Source organism: Periplaneta americana, chromosome 3 (genome assembly GCF_040183065.1).
Source record: "Periplaneta americana isolate PAMFEO1 chromosome 3, P.americana_PAMFEO1_priV1, whole genome shotgun sequence".
Classification (NCBI taxonomy): Eukaryota; Metazoa; Arthropoda; class Insecta; order Blattodea; family Blattidae; genus Periplaneta; species Periplaneta americana.
This window is the reverse complement of record NC_091119.1, coordinates 47,571,554-47,587,706: the sequence shown is the minus strand read 5'-3', so window position 1 is coordinate 47,587,706 and position 16,153 is coordinate 47,571,554. Positions and strand designations below refer to the sequence as shown.

Genomic DNA, 16,153 nt, shown 5'->3' with positions numbered 1-16,153 from the left:
GGCATGGGTATCTATACAGAATGATTAAGAAGGAACGCTATTCCGGCACCTTCCTGACGTCTATAAATTCAGTCCACCACTAGGGTGCCATTCCAGACAGAAAGTCGACCGCTACATTTAGAGGTCAGTTTTGTCGCGGATATAATTTCTAAGCTACATGATATATATTCCCAATGAAGCAAACGGTGATCGACAGACGAAGGGACAATGTATCCAACGTGACCTTGAATTGGAGAGGGTGACATCATCTAGTGATATGCGGGAGGAAAGAAGTTGATGCAAAAATTGGCGAATCGCGCAGCAGCCGAGACAGTGTAATTCGAGAATAAGAAGCGATAGAAAGTTCACAGTGGCGTAAAACGATTTGTAACAAACCAGGCTACAATGTCAATTGAGAAACAATCAGCAGTCGACAAGTTAAATTGTAAAAATTCGCCAGTGAAGTTGTAGGAAGCTAAAAAATTCTCAACTTCGATGTACATAGTCACGAAACTCAATACGTAGAGCATATGCAGCGATATTTTACTACTTATTTAACTTATTATTCCCAGAACATGAATTTTACTAGCAATCAAAAAGTATTGGGAATAAATTTGAATAAGGAACAAAAAAAAGTTTCCTTCCCAGGCAGGATTCAAACCACGAAAGTCTTAGTTACCTGTCTATCGTGCTCTGGAGTGAACAAGGCTCTGAAATCAGCTACAAGGGTCGGTCCGGTTTTTGATACTACTGTACATACATGTACACTAAGTTAAACTACTTTTACTATTTACACTATGTAAAGAATATACGCCTACATTGATCGAACGTTATTAGCACTAATATGTACAGTGTTGTGTATTGTAATGAAAGGTATTTAGTCTACATATTTTGTAAATTGTATATAATAGTGTGTGAAGGGGCTTCAGATATTTACTACTTCCAAAAGTCGATTGTCAAAAAGACTGCTTTTCGTCTCTAGAATATGAAGAGTACAGGGGATAAACAATCGAAGTCGCAATTCTCTTAAAGGTGATGTCATTTTCGAATTCAGTATATTACTGCAAAGTGTATTGCTGTTCCTAATGAAAAAGTAGGAAAGGATGACTGTACCCGTGATGATAATTCTTCTTTACCACTAAACACTAAAGTTTGCAGTAATAAAGTGAATGAGACGCGAAGAGGTGTGAGGAAATGAGGTGTGAGAGATGAGATGAGATGAGATGAGATGAGATGAGATGAGATGAGATGAGATGAGATGAGATGAGATGAGATGAGATGAGATGAGAGAAGTGAGATGTGGGATGAGAGATAAGATGATATGATATGATGTGATATGATATGATAAGATATGATATATGATACGAAATGAAATGATATGATATATTCCAATGAGATGAGATGAGATGAGATGAGATGAGATGAGATGAGATGAGATGAGATGAGATGAGATGAGATGAGATGAGATGTGGGATGAGAGATAAGATGATATGATATGATGTGATATGATATGATAAGATATGATATATGATACGAAATGAAATGATATGATATATTCCAATTCAAATTCAAATTTATTCATTATTTACATTTGAAATGGTACATTTGAATAGATACCTGAAATGAGCATATGCTCGTGCTCGGGTACAGTTCAGTAGAGTCTACATAAATTTTACAGACATCAATAATAATGTTGATAATAGAAATAATAGTAGTAGTAATAATAATAATAATAATAGAATAACAGTAACGGAGGTAATACAAAGATAGTAATACAAATTAATTAATAATAATAATGATAATAATAATAATAATAAAACATAAATATTAACAATAATAAAATAATAACTAATACTGATAAAATAAAATATAAAACCACTTAGCGAGAGTTAAAACAACTTACATAAGCATATAATAATCAGGAAAAAAAAAACGAACTCGAAATTCAACAGAAAAGTTCGTTGTATCGCAGACGACAGCAACCGCCGTATTGACATTGTGTTATGCATTATTGGTAGAAGGGGGAGTCGAAGGTCTACATCCTGACGTTCTCTTCGAATCTTCTCATACAATCATTGGAAGTTAATGCTGAAAAACAAAGTGTCTACTAGTCAAACTGTATATGAGATGAGATGAGATGAGATGAGATGAGATGAGATGAGATGAGATGAGATGAGATGAGATGAGATGAGATGAGATGAGATGAGATGAGATGAGATGAGATGAGATGAGATGAGATGAGATGAGATGAGATGAGATGAGATGAGATGAGATGATTGTATCAGCATAAAAGCATATTTTGTTTTCCTTTACTCAGAACGTATATTTCACTGCAATACATTACTTTAATAGAATGCTATAGGTGCATAAAAATGCATATTTTGGAGGTTAATTCTGTTTTAGAGGTAATAACATAAACTACTGCGTTGTGAAAATCTCATGAAGGAAACATCACGTAAATGTTTTGTAGTGTTTAACTTTATGCCTAATAAAATTTTGAAGTGAGCTTGAAAGAATTGGAGACATTTTGTGCACACACTGTACAAGAAAGTAAACTTCCATCAACTTTTGTTTGAAAAGCGTCTAATTCTTCTCTTGTCTGGGTTGACACGATCTCATTTAATCGCGAAGTTAGAAAATGCCGAGCAGCCATCTCCTCTCTTCCCTCCCCTCATAATCGCGTTACATACTCTAATAAAAGACTTCAGACAGTACAAACATAAATACCTACTCAACCAGTAATTTCATAAACATTACCTGTTATTTAAATCAAAACACCCGGAGCTTTGCTTTCCGGACGATCGTCCCGCAGTTTTTTGTAGCCAAATTCGACCTGACAGCTTATAATTTTCCTCATTCCATTGCGCGTGCGCACAATTAGACTTCTTTGTCTGATGGGAAGAGACAGATAACACTGACAAGCTGGTATTCGTCGACACCAGCTCCGCAATAACAGCATACACACAAGCGCTGCTAATTGGAGACGCTTTGAAAACAAGGTAGGATACTTAAAAGTGACGGAAAGCGTTTTCTATCACTGTGACAGAACTAATTGCAATTACTGTTACTAGTCTTATTTATTTCTATCTCCACTCCTCGTTCACTTTTGCTTTTCCCTTTAACCTGCCCTTTATGCTCCTTTTTTATTTTTTCTGAATTTCTGTTTTCTGTCTTTTATCTCTTACTTTCTTTTTTATCCTATTCGAGTTGTGTTTTGCCCTTCCCTATTTCACACGATATTTAAATTCTCCTTAAACGTGTTTCCCAACAAATCGTTCCTGTATCATTGTGTGGATATCACCGTTTATACTCGTTTAATGAATTATTCAAGGGTATTGTCATCGTTTTCTTTCTCCTTTTCTTGCATGGTACTACACCCCATGGTGGGCCTTCGCTTCCTCTATAGCTCTCCTGTATTCATCTCTATCTGCCGACAGCTCCTTACAACTCCGTAATCCAAATTTTCCCAAATTCCGCTGAACATATTATTCACATCATCTATTCTTAGGTCTACTCCTTCGTCTGATCCTTCCGGAAGTGTAGAAAAAAATTGTTTCATTCTCCTAGTCTCATCAGCGTATCAGTAATTATAAGTATGGACACTTCGCGTCGGTACCTTTGATGTAGAAGGACTGATTTCAATGACCTTCAAACCAGCTTGAGCGTGAGATTCTGATTTTTCCCTAGAGTTGGCGCTGACATCACACCAGCTAGCAGTCGACATAGCGGAAATATAACACATAGAATTAATACATTTAGGTACGTTATGTACTGAAATAAAATAAATTGGATCGATGAAATAATAAATCCGTCATTAACTGTAATGTCTAGTCTAGACTTCAGAGTTCCTTTATAATGAGCAGGCTTCGGCCTAGGGACACAGAGTAACCAGTATGAGGTTTAGAGTGCACGGAGTATAAATGACGTCATGACCCGTGTGCAGTCACCCGACTGCAAAAGCACAGGTGAGTCCGTAATGTGCATTACCGTTGTGTGTATTGCTGCTTGGCTGCGGTACGTGTAACAGGCTTCGGCGTAGGGACACCTGATTGAAGGTTACAACTCACGTTAATACTTTAATGGTAGACATTTATTGTCTACACTAGGAATGTACTGTATATACTGCATCTGTACAGGGTGAAATATATTTTGTGCCGTACTGTGACGGACTGTTTACATGTTGAGACACGAAGTAACGGCGCGCTCCATCTCCCACTCGACTAGACCAACAACACTATTTTCCGTGCGTTCTGAACTTCATGCGTTTCTGTGCCCAGGACCGAAGCCTGATAATGAGAGTTGAGACGTTGACCCCAATAACAATTAAAATATGTGATGATTTGATATCACTGACATTGGAAAAACAAAACACTTATGAGAAGTAAAACCACACGCCCATATATTGCATACAAATATTAAACGAATTTGATCAATTTACAATAAATGGGGTCGAAAGTTAAATTATAAGAGCGTCTACAAAAGATGTATCTGTAATTGAGGGGTTTGCGGGAAAAAGGGCGTATACGTCAATATGGCGAATTGAGATACATGCAATCTAAGATTTTAAAACGCACCTGAATAAAATGTTATACACGCACGCAGCCCTGTCCTGCAGGTATGTACAGTACAATCAAAACAAAATTTCGCTACTATAATTATTCACTACATTTTAAACCGTTTTCCCGAAGAAGCGCGTTTTAATCTATCCGCCTTCCGGCAAAGCCCTCAATTAATGTAATTGTGGCACTGGATATAAAATTGTGAGGTTCACGTTACATGGATGTAAATGTTGACATCAAATATATATCATATCGTATATCATATCGTATCGTATCACATCATATCATATATCATATCATATCATATATCATATCATATCATATCATATCATATCATATCATATCATATCATATATCGTATCATATTATATATCATATCATATTATATCATATCATATATCATAATGGTATCGTATCGTATCATATCATATATCACCGCAACATAACATATCATATATATCGTATTGTATCGGATCATATCATATCATATATCATATCGTATCGCTTCATATCATGTCATATCATATCATATATCATATCATATCATATCGCATCATATCATATATCATATAATATATCACATCGTATCGCATCATAACATATCATATATCATATCATATATATCGTATCGTATCGCTTCATATCATATCATATCATATCATATCATATATCATATCGTATCGCTTCATATCATATAATATCATATCATATCATATATCATATCGTATCGCTTCATATCATATCATATCGCATCATATCATATAAAATACGATATCATATCACATATCTTATATCATGTCATGTCATGTCATGTCATGTCATGTCATGTCATATCATATATCATATCCAGGCTTCGAGACTTTGGACACGATACAATAAGTTTACTGTGCTTGTACTATAGGCTGTTGATTCGCTGCAGGTAGTGAAAGGTAGAGATGTGTTGAGGTAACAAGTTGCTATTTAGAATAGAGTACGGTAGTATGGGGAAACGCACATATATGGACATTCTGAAAGTAAATATACATTACACAATGACAATGTCAAAAGAATGTGAAAAGCATTTATTCTCTTGTCTTTTATAAACATTTCTGTTTAATTATACACAGTGTTAATGGTGGAAATAAACATGTAGCAATTTTAATTTCTTCATTTATCTTATTCCTGGTCTTTAGGAAGTGCAGTTACAGTACCGAATTGCAATGTACTACAAGATACATTTTCAGTGTCTCAAACGTAAATCTTTTTCAGCTGTCTACCAAACACAGTTTGTACTGTGACAGGCTGCGCTCTATGTTGTATGACTTTATAAGAGCAAAACGAAAAAACCTAACATCATTGCAGTCCTAAGAGACAGTCCTTTATTCTCGGGCGACTCTATGTCCACTAATTTGCTGTTTATATTACACAATGCTCCATATCAGTTATTTTTACATAAAATTGATTTCCACTTCTGTTTTACACGTTCAGTAACCGGTAAAATTGTCTCAATTCTCTGTGTCATTTCCTCAACTAATATGAGGACTTCCGGCATCTATTTCTCTGAATTTTCTAACCGTGTAATAGTTTCAGACACAGTTTGAAAATAGGTTTGTATGAAAACCAAATTATTCATCAGAACCTTCAAATCCAGAGCGTTTTCCTTTGCGTATTTGTTGGAATTCATTCTACAGTACCCTCACCCACTGTACGCTATACCACTATACTCAGTACGTCGTTATGCAGATTTCCCACTGAACTGCTCTGTCGGGTCCGAAGTCTCGAAGCCTAATCATATCGCATCATATCATATCATATCATATCATATCATATCATATCATATCATATCATATCATATCATATCATATCATATCATATCATATCATATCATATCATATCATGTCATATCATATCATATCATAGCATATCATATCACATATCATATCATATATCATATCGTATCGTATCGCATCATATATAATATCATATCATATCATATATCATATCATATCATATCATATCATATCATATCATATCATATCATATCATATATCATTTTATGCTCAAAATGGCCCATAGAACCAATTCCTAAAGCGCGGGTCATTAGTCGTCAGTGACACTGTAGAAAAGCTGTACTGTTTCATTATATCTCTTTCCAACTGATCCATAGTTCAAGACAGGCTGTATAAAACAAGTCCTCAATTATTAATTTAATCGTTTCGAATTTACAAGCAATTCAATTGATAATATTAATTACTAAATAACGTGTACAGCTAATTCCGATTCTAGTGGGAAAAAAATTTGTTCTCAATGTGACGTTCAATGTTATAAGTCCAACATTTTCCATTTGATGATAGAAATATTAGTTTATAAACATGAGTTTTCATTAAATAGAGTTCATTGAAAATCAAAATAGCGCCCAAGATTTAGTTAATAAAACTAACATCATGGAGATTAAACTGGATAGGCAGGTAAACAAGTGTTCACATAAAGAAGAGGAATGTTACTTTTCCATTTTTAAACATGTCACTCACTACTGCAGCGCCTGCGGACGCGTTCTTATAATCACCTCGTTACGACACGTGGGCAAGCTCGCTACATTGTTTCACAAAATAAACGTCGTCATTGTTTCGCTTGTCAACTGCGTCGTTACTTCGCAGTGACGGACGCTAATGAGCCCAGCACTGGCTCGCCGACATCACACTTCAGCCTGCTACCACCCAGAAACAGCCTAACAGAAATGCCCTTTGCACTAACAGTTACGAAACAAGAAAAATAACTAGTGACAAATGACACTAGCCGTTGCAAATGCAACAAGATGAATTTGTTGCGATTTCACAGGAACGTTCACAGTAACCAGCAGAGTACTCAAAGTACGACCATAACAACGTTACTGGCTTTTCCGTGCCACAAAGACGTCTATAGTGAACAGGAGTATTTGTAATCACGAAAACCAAATGAATATTACACTGCCACAAAGGTATTCTAATGTCGCAAACTAATTGTTCTGTAATTGATTGCAATCAAATTTATTTGGAGGATTTTTATTATTCCAGATGATTATTAATTCAACAAATCTATTTTGGCTTCCTGGTTATAAGGTCCATAACAAAATGTCCACAAGTACAAAAGGTCCACAAACTAAATAGTCCAACATTTCAAGTCCTACATACAATTTGTCCATGATGTGAAAAAGCCCGACATCTATGTGGCCCACCTTATTATAAAGCCCAACAAACGAAAAGTCCATACAAAGAGGTCCAACATACAAAGTTGTTCAACAGAGATGAGTTACTAACTAACCTTCCGGCTCTGTTGTCAGACAGGAACTTGCTGGAGTTCATAACGAAGAAATTATCGTAAGTCTTCCACAAAGAAATGCAGTAATCAGAATGATTTCTTATCAGCAGAAGCTAAATCGTCCTCCACTTCCTCAATCAATAAGATAAATTGACATTGTTGAACCCTACGACAAAACATTGAGGGGAGAAAATGTTATGTTCTTTGATTCAGGTGTTAGTAATGAAGGACGAGTGTTAATGTTTGCCATCGATAGACATTTAGAACTTTTGGCTGCTAGTGACACGTTCAAGACTGTACCAAATCAATTCTTTTAGCTTTTCACAGTGCATGGGATTGTTGGAACTTTTGTAGTTTGTAGTTTTAGTATATTACCTAACTGCAAATAACACTGAAAATACTTACCGAACTATATATAATGAGATAATTTTTTTAACAATAGATGTAGCTTTTGTATTACATATGTAATATGTATAACATAATTGAAATAACAATAACTTTCTCGGCACTTTCCTAGAATTTTCCTTGTCGGACATTTTAGGGAAATGGACGAATTTATTTGTGGATATTTTTGAACGTAGGGCATTTTTAAGAAGAGAACTGGCTGACATTGGACTTTACAGGTAAGGACATGTTTATGGCATTGGCGAATTTTCTATGTGGACATTTGTAAACGTTGGACATTTTTGTAGAAAGGACTTGTTGTAAAGTGGACCACATCTCATTTAACCCTATTTTGAGGATAGTAATATAGGCGAGCATATTAATTCTAAATAATTAAAACCTTTTCTAAAAAGAATTATGTATTTTCATTGTTAGTGGAGATGAATCTCCAACAATGCAATAGCTTTCATTGTTGCGGCTTAATTCCACATTTTGACAATATGATAGTCGCCTAGATGTCATGCTTACGGTTTAACAAGGCTACGGGTCACTACAAACGCTTCTGTAAAAATTAGTGTTGTGGGATTTAATCGATCAAACTAATTTATTAATCGATCAATTTCTGTTTTAAGATTAATCGATCAAAAATATTTAATCGAATAATCGAGTCGATTAAAATTAATCGGTTTCAGTTGATATTGATTATTATTTTGTTAATACAAACTCATACTAAAAATTTCGATAATATTCCTCTCTCGGAAACTGCTTACTTGAAAGCACAATAGTACTGTTATTTTCTAGTTGGAAAGCAGGTAGCGTAGAAAAAATCTTTGCACAAACACTTCAGAAAGAGATTGTTACGTTTAGTAACAATGTTTCCTGCATCACTAAACACGAAAAGAACTTCTTTTTTCTGTCAAGCACTTCTTCACGATCGTTCAATTTAAATCCAAACGTTTCACCGAGTTTACCTCTCAAATTCTCATATGACATATTGGAGTTTACACTTTTCACAGACCACAGAAAACTGATTTTTTTTTCTTTATCAAACTAAATACACAACCTTCATATACGAACTCAGTACAGAACCTGCAACTGCAAAAGTACAGCGGCCGAAACAGAAGACTGGCCCTTAATGTAATCGAATTATCACATTTTAGAAAGAGAAGATAGTTACGCTCTCACACACAATGTAGACATGGCTATTTTATAAGGAATGGGGGAGACGAATCCCAGAAAATAGTGTATTTCATATGCTAGGAAGATGAGCTGACAACAAGGTGGAAGTTTTCTTGGAAAACCATAAAACTTAATAAGGATTTCGCATTGTGTTTCAACTTTCAATAGAGGTAGACTAGGTCACTGTCCTCATATTTCTATCTCTTTCTGAAGTGTTTGTACAAAGATTTCCTCTACGCTAACTGCTTTGCAACTAGAAAATAACAGTACTATTGTGCTTTCAAGTAAGCAATTTCCGAGAGAGGAATATTATCGAAATTTTTAGTATGAGTTTTTTTTAACAAAATAATAATTAATATCAACTGCGTCCGATTAATTTTAGTTGATTCGATTATTCGATTAAATATTTTTGATCCATTAATCTTAAAACAGAAATTGATCGATTAATCGATTAGAACAGTGATGTCAACTGATACCCTTAGGAGCAAGCGCGCGCTTTAGAGCCCAGAAGAGCCTGAGCGCTTTACAGCGGAAAGGAAAGAGACAGACGAAAGAGGCAGTATATGCCGCTTGGTCGAGCTATATACAGGGATGGCCAGCACTGCCAGTGGATAAAGGGAAGAGAACTTATTAAAACTGTATCCACGTTAATTTTTAGATTTGTCTGAGAAGTATAAGTGCATTATAAGAATGTAAGTTTTAATTTTAATGTTCATTTTTCACAAGTTTGCTTTTTTATTCAAAATGAATATTTTCTCGACTTTTTTTTTTACAGAAAAGTGAAATTTTCAGATATGTTTGTTTAGTAGCCTTACAGGTACTAAAACAATGTTTTCGTAAATCTAATATATCGTAAATACGTATTACTGAAGATAGTGTATTAAAATGTTTGAAAATATTCGCATGGAAAATGTTTGTAAGGAAATAAATTAACAAAGCAAATACTATAACTTCACAAACAAAAGATATGTGCCTATGCGTTGGTAAAACGTCAGCTCTATAGCTTCAGCAGAGTTCGAGATAATTTAATATTCTGATAACAGAAAATTGCGCACCAATATCACCTAAAAGCATAATGCGATAAGAGTTTTATTATGTAATACTAGTTACAGATAAAACATATACCGAGACAACTTTGCTTTGTACTATAATATTGTCTTGATTACATTTATAAGGCTAAAGATACCATCAATATCAATTTCAACTTATCATGTCATATTCAGTGTCTTTCTTTGGGATAACACTTTCTTTATGAATGATGTGTTTAATTCACTTAGTACAGTATGGTTGTAGTTATTATGGAATTTGTGTGAATATTCCTTCTTTACTCTTTATTATGTTATTAACGTTAAAACACAATTGCAATATTGGGCTAAGAAATAGCTGTTAGTACTTTTGTTTTACAGACAATATAGAAAATAACAAACAGAAAGAAGCCACATAAAAATAACGACATAAAATTTCACGTTCCGTATGAAGTTTGTGCACCGCTATTTTCTTAATCCAACAGGCTGCTTATTCCTCCTAGCATACCTAGCGCTTAATGCCCGCGCACGACGTCAAGGTCAGAAAAATGCGCTTGCTTTGACATCACTGGATTAGGCTAATAGATTAAATCCCACAACACTAATTTTTACAAACGCGTTTGTAGTGACCCGTAGCCTTGTTAAACCGTAAACATGACAAGTAGGTGACTATCATATTGTCAAAATATGGAATTAAGCCGCAACAATGAAAGCTATTGCATTGTTGGAGATTCATCCCCACTAACCGGAATCATAACCATGACAAGTCGCTGAATGTTGCTTTGTCACAAAGTTGTTTATAATGCCCAATAGCAGAACTAAACGGAGACATAATAGCTAGGTCAGAGAAACATCCAGTGACCAGTTGCAGAGGTAAACAGTTTTCATTACTGCCAGATGACTGTTGCATTGTGTATCAAGTCTTCTATAAGACCAGTAAGAGTTCAATCGAAACCATGTCACTATATACAGTCAAGTAGTTCATAGCAACCAGTAGCAGAGTTGACCCGTGATATAATAACTAGGTCACAAAATAATGTAGAATTAGCCTATGAGTAAGACAGAAAATAATATTCTTTGCATTCAGGGATACCTTTGATTGAGGTTCTGGCTGATATGTAGGTCTACCAGACCTGCACAAGGTTTGCGCTTTCCGAGCCGGCTCACAGCTCATGAGCGGAATGCAGATATTAGCTGCGCTCTGTATAAGGGTGGACTGGAAGAAGGGGTGATCTCGTACAAAATGTACACAAAAGGAAGTACTATTACGAGTGTTTATGAAATGAATTCCCGTTCGGTGTTTACAAAACTATTCTGGACTATTATTAACAAATAAAGAAATATTTATTTTACAGAAATAATATAAATTCTATAGCTACTTAAATGTACAATCTTATTTTGTTATATTTTTATTTATCAGTACATGAAAACGAGTTTTTATGCTGTTGGCAGTTGAAAGGAACAGTAGCATACTGATCATAATGAAACATCAGTTACAGATGTTCGATGTCTGCCTTTATTAAAGTTGATTATAGAAAACAGTTGCTCACAAATATAAATGTTGAGCCAACACAGCAATCATTTTCACAGCCAACCTGTGTAGTCGTGGATATTATTGCTAAGGTTTAGTCTTGCAAAACTAAATAGTAATAGTAAGAAAAACAAATTGGGGGTCCAGAGGGCCCAGATTTAAAAAAAAATGTAACTAATGCAGGATTTTACTAAAACCGATATATGTAGGCCATTTTTAAAGATAGATTCAAACAGTTTTTTGCAATGTACATCCAATCGGATGCTCTACAAACTGTCTGTAACAGATTTTTATATTAGTCCCTACATTTGTAGAACAAACAATTAAACTTTAATAACACTTTTTTTTTGCAAACAGATATATTTTTAAAATGAAATCAATTAAACAAATTCTGTTACAGACGAAAGTTTCCTAATAGTCTATAGGATGGGTGTTCTAAATTTCACGCATGTATCTTTAATAGTTCAGAAATTATATCCATTTTTGTCAGGCAATGTAGCAAAAAGATGAAATTACCGGAAACAACAATAAAAGGGGGCGTGTGATTTACAAATTCGTGGCGCAGGAGCACAAATACTCACAAAATGTTATGCAATGCATACCATACATATCACAGAGTATTTTAAAGAAAAAAAGTTTAAATTTACTCATTATTATTATTATATTATTATTATTATTATTATTATTATTATTATTATTATTATTATTATTATTATTATTATTATTATTATTAATTTGTGGCTGATATGGCATTCGAAATTTTGTTGTACTCTTTCTTAGCTGAGAGATTACAACGTGTTCATAATATGTGCATACGATTCATCTACAATACTCGTAAATTTGATCATATATAACGCCTTCCCTCCAGTTACTTTCATGGGTGCGTCTGAAGGACCGAAGTACAATACATTCACTGTCTCTTCTATTTAGAATCATGCATACTTCTACTCCGAATTATCTGTTATCGCGCTTTCAATTTCTTACAACTCTTCGAAACCGGCATCAAGCACTTCTTTCTATCCCTCATCATAGAACGTCTTTATAGTCATCCTCCTATACTGTAGAAATACTTCGCCTCTGGAATTCGTTAACTAATGACGTCAGGGACTGCCGGAATTTATCACAATTCAAAATTAAATTGGAAAATTTTGTCTTATTTAATGCTTTTTAGGTATTGCTAGAAATGTTGATTTGTGTTTTTTTAATCTAGATTAAAATTGCAAGTTTCTTGTTTGGGCCTATGTTAATTAGTTAGGATACAATTAATTATGATACTTAATCACTCATTTAAAGTTCGTGTGACTGCAACCTGTGTATAATTTTGTGTGGCTTTACTTTCTTTATAGGGTTCTTTTTTTTCCTTTTTATTTCTATTATAGTATATTTGTATTTCTGGTGATGTAGAAGAGAAGGCCTGATGGCCTTAACTATGCCAGAATAAATAAATAAATAAATAAATAAATAAATAAATAAATAAATAAATAAATAAAATGTTAAAAATCATTTTTCACCACAAAATACCGTCCTCGTAGGAAGTTGAAAAATGACGTCTCAACATCCGATAAGAGCACAAATGCCCACAAAATCACAAAATGTTATACAATGTATTCCCCACATATCATAGAGTATTACATATATATATATATATATATATATATATATATATATATATATATATTTTAATTTACTCATTTTTCATCAGAAAATACCGTCCTCTCCCCTTAAGTCGTTCATAGTAACCAATAGTGGAGTCAAACAATGATAAACACAATCTAGTGTCCGCTGCACTTTCGAAAAGTTTTCTATAAGATTTAGTAGCAGTTTATTTGTAGCCGTGACAACTAGTTAACTGTTTCTCTATCGCGCAGTTGTCCGTAATGACCAGTTAAGCTATAAGCACTACAACCAGATGTATTTGATTGATAAAACCCAGATGCTCATATCGGGGAGACACCGAGATGTGGTCCATGTGCAGCCTCAAAGCAACAAGGAGTACCGAGATGTGGTCCATGTGCAGCCTCAAAGCAACAAGGAGTACCGAGATGTGGTCCATGTACAAGCTCAAAAGAACAAGGAGCAGATCTGGGAGCCTGAAGAGGTGAATACAATGCACTGCGCAATGCGCTCTGTGCTTGTGGTGGCGCAAGGCTTCGCCCTGTGCCCCGTGCAGGGAATCACTTCCTCTCAGGCTGATGACCTCAGGTGAGTAATAAATGAAGACCCCATATTACGAGTATCACAACTCATCATCTAGAACAGGCCTGCATAAGGTTTGCGCTCACAGCTCATGAGCGGAATGCAGATATTAGCTGCGCTCTGTTATGAGGGTGGACTGGAAGAAGGGTTGATCTCGTACAAAATGTACACAAAAGAAAGTAACTTACTATTACGAGTACTTATGAAATAAATTCCCGTTCAGTGTTTGTAAAACTATCTTCGACTATTAATAATTAATAAAGAAATATTTATTTTACAGAAGTAATAGAAATTTTATAGCTACTTAAATGTACAATATCATTTAGTTATATTTTTATTTATCAGTACATCAAAACGAGGTTTTATGTTTTTGGCAACTGAAAGGAACAGTAGCCTACTGATCGTAATGAAACATCAGTTACAGATGTTCGATGCTGCCTTTATTAAAGTTGATAACAGAAAACAGTTGCTCACAAATATAAATGTTGAGCCAAACATAGTAATCATTTTCACAGCCAGCCTATGTAGTCATGTATATTATTGCTAATGTTTAGTCTTGTAAAACTCAACCAGGCTAGTAGTATTATTCAAACGATCTTTAGCTCTTAGGTCACATTGAGGATCAATAAGTTCGAGCTGTAAATCGTTAAATGTTATGTTCCGTCTTTTAGATTCCTCCATACTGTACTGTAGCAGTAGGTAAGCAACGTGAAACAGTTACTGAGAATAGGCCTACACACTGCACTGCACTGCACTAGATAGCTGAGTGGTCGTTTCCCTCTCCTCTACCTACAGCAAGTCTATGACATTCTGACGTATCTTCCTCCCCGTTTCGGCGAGCGGTAAACACCGCTCACCCGCTCCGAAGGAGCGCGCGCGCTCTTTGAGCGCTGTTTGTGCAGACCTGATCTAGAAGCTTCATTACACTAGTGGACTTGCATTAGGTTTTCAGGTATACATATAATAATATCTGCAGTGCTTGGGAAAAGTGACACAAGTCAGTTTTCACAAACCTTTTTTGATAATTTATTGACAACTTACGGAACATCTGCTAGCTTGGAAATAAATACATAAGTATTCCTCCCATTACAATAATTCATAAAAAAAATCAAATCGACACAAACCAGTGTAAATTGTCAATAAACTATCAAAAAAGTTTTGTGGAAACTGACTTATGTCACTTTTTCCGAGCACTACAGATATTTAGAGTCAAGTAGGGCTAATATGATACAACAAAAATGTGGGGCTAATCTGATAGAGACTTTACAATGTACCAAAATCTCAATTTTAAAATGTTTACCCTCGACACAAAGCACTTCACTAGTCTCTTCCTTAGTTCTTTTTTCAGAGGTCCGCAAAAAAAAAAATAACTAAGAAAGAAACTAATGAAGTGCTTTGTGTGGAGTGTAGAATTGCACGGGGCAGAAACATGGACTACAACGAAGTGAAGAGAAACGACTATAAACACTTGAAATGTAGATATGCAGAAGAATGGGGGCATATGAAATGGACAGACAGAATGTTGTCCACTACAAATTCCACCACAAGCAGGCGGGAAACTAATTCGGGTAGCCTAGACGGAATACCAGCGTGCTAGCACTAACAAGCAAACATCCTCTTGGGGGAAGATAAGAAAGTTGAATTTTTTTTCTTCCACCAAGTTAATAATGTCAAAACAAATGCTTATGCAAATTTCGGTCACTCGACCGCGATTACGAGGGCCGTCTACAAAGGAAGTTTCCCCGAGGCAGTTTACAGAAAGAAAACACAATTTCATGGAAAGCTTTATTGGAACAGATATAGCAATATTGTTGAGCTATTTTCAGCATATTTCTTACCGGAATTGAGAAATCTGTCATGCCGTGGGATTAAGAGAGAGGTACAGACGGCTGTCACATACTGGTTCCGATCCCAAGTGGATAGACTTCTGGACACAGAGAAACAAAAGTTGATCCCACGGTATGACAAATGTTTCAATTCCGGTGGAGAATAATTTCAAAAATAGCTCAACAATATTGCTTATC

At 35.0% G+C, this 16,153-nt stretch overlaps 1 protein-coding gene across 1 annotated transcript in view; it reads right to left on the bottom strand.

The window, feature by feature from the left end:
- The window catches only part of LOC138697017 (gustatory receptor for sugar taste 64f-like), a 70,272-nt gene that overhangs the window by 38,297 nt on the left and 15,822 nt on the right, over positions 1 to 16,153 (bottom strand). The gene's annotated exons all lie outside the window — the stretch shown is intronic.